Source organism: Argiope bruennichi, unplaced genomic scaffold (genome assembly GCF_947563725.1).
Source record: "Argiope bruennichi unplaced genomic scaffold, qqArgBrue1.1 scaffold_25, whole genome shotgun sequence".
Classification (NCBI taxonomy): Eukaryota; Metazoa; Arthropoda; class Arachnida; order Araneae; family Araneidae; genus Argiope; species Argiope bruennichi.
The window spans coordinates 135,001-136,875 of NW_026605925.1; the positions used below are offsets into that span (position 1 = coordinate 135,001).

Genomic DNA, 1,875 nt, shown 5'->3' on the forward strand with positions numbered 1-1,875 from the left:
TAATCAACACGAGCTGATGACTCGTGCTTACTGGGAATTCCTCGTTCATGGAATCAATTACACTTTCCAATCCCCAGCACGAAGGAGGTTCAACGGGTTACCCAGTCCTTTCGGACAGGGAAAGCACACGCTGATTCCTTCAATGTAGCGCGCGTGCGGCCCCGGACATCTAAGGGCATCCCAGACCTGTTATTGCTCTGTCTCGTGCGGCTAAACGCCGCTTGTCCCTCTAAGAAGAACGTCCCACTACAAGAGGATGGGAACGTCTATTTAGTAGGCTAGAGTCTCGTTCGTTATCGGAATTAACCAGACAAGTCGCCCCACCAACTAAGAACGGCCATGCACCACCACCCACAGAATCAAGAAAGAGCTCTTAATCTGTCAATCCTTCCTGTGTCCGGGCCGGGTAAGTTTTCCCGTGTTGAGTCAAATTAAGCCGCAGGCTCCATTTCTGGTGGTGCCCTTCCGTCAATTCCTTTAAGTTTCAGCTTTGCAACCATACTTCCCCCGGAACCCAAAAGCTTTGGTTTCCCGGAAGCTGCCCGGCGTGTCATTTGAGGAACACAGCCGGATCGCTGGCTGGCATCGTTTATGGTTAGAACTAGGGCGGTATCTGATCGCCTTCGAACCTCTAACTTTCGTTCTTGATTAATGGAAACATTCTTGGCAAATGCTTTCGCAGTAGTTCGTCTTGCGACGGTCCAAGAATTTCACCTCTAGCGTCGCAATACGAATGCCCCCGTCTGTCCCTCTTAATCATTACCTCGTGTTCCGAAAACCAACAAAATAGAACCGAGGTCCTATTCCATTATTCCATGCACAATTATTCAGGCGTCGCGCCTGCTTTGAGCACTCTAATTTTTTCAAAGTAAACGTGAGGGTCTCCGCCCACAACCGGTGAAGATCATAGACAGAAGCCCCCTGAACGCTCGGCAGCGAACAGTAACCACCGGTAGGCGGACCGTCCGGCCGGAGCTGAGATCCAACTACGAGCTTTTTAACCGCAACAACTTTAATATACGCTATTGGAGCTGGAATTACCGCGACTGCTGGCACCAGACTTGCTCTCCAATGGATCCTCGTTAAAGGATTTAGAGTGTACTCATTCCAATTACGGGGTCTCAAAAGAGTCCCGTATTGTTATTTTTCGTCACTACCTCCCCGTGCTGGGAGTGGGTAATTTGCGCGCCTGCTGCCTTCCTTGGATGTGGTAGCCGTTTCTCAGGCTCCCTCTCCGGAATCGAACCCTGATTCCCCGTCACCCGTTACGACCATGGTAGGCGCGTAACCTACCATCGACAGTTGATAAGGCAGACACTTGAAAGATACGTCGCCGGGACGAGCCCGTGCGATCAGCCCAAAGTTATACAGAGTCACCACAAGAGACGGACACGAGGCCCGATTGGTTTTGGTCTAATAAAAGCGCTCGTTCCCGAAGGTCGGAGCTCTGCTGCATGTATTAGCTCTAGAATTGCCACAGTTATCCAAGTAGTAAGGTACGATCCAAGGAACCATAACTGATTTAATGAGCCATTCGCGGTTTCGCCTTAATACGGCATGTACTTAGACATGCATGGCTTAATCTTTGAGACAAGCATATGACTACTGGCAGGATCAACCAGGTAACTTCCATCGTTCATCAGAACGTTCGGAAAATGCACTCCGAATCCTTACATTTCACGAGTCGCGACTATTTCAGTCGCGGGGGACGCCTCGACTACGGAGGATCCCTCAGTCAATCTCGCTCTTTGTGTAGGTATTCCCCGTGCAATCTACAGAGGTTCTATAGTCTCACGACTTCCCCGACGGCTTCAACGCCGCGGGGCGAGTGCGGAGGCATCGAGAAGATATGTGCGCTGGACACAGATGCAGAAA

At 50.6% G+C, this 1,875-nt stretch overlaps 1 non-coding gene across 1 annotated transcript in view; it reads right to left on the reverse strand.

The window, feature by feature from the left end:
* The window catches only part of LOC129961146 (small subunit ribosomal RNA), a 1,814-nt gene extending 189 nt beyond the window's left edge, over positions 1–1,625 (reverse strand). Inside the window, exon 1 of the ribosomal RNA XR_008783772.1 lies at positions 1–1,625. This exon is cut by the window's left edge and continues 189 nt beyond it. This is a non-coding gene — a ribosomal RNA (small subunit ribosomal RNA).
* Between the last annotated feature and the right edge of the window lie 250 nt (positions 1,626–1,875).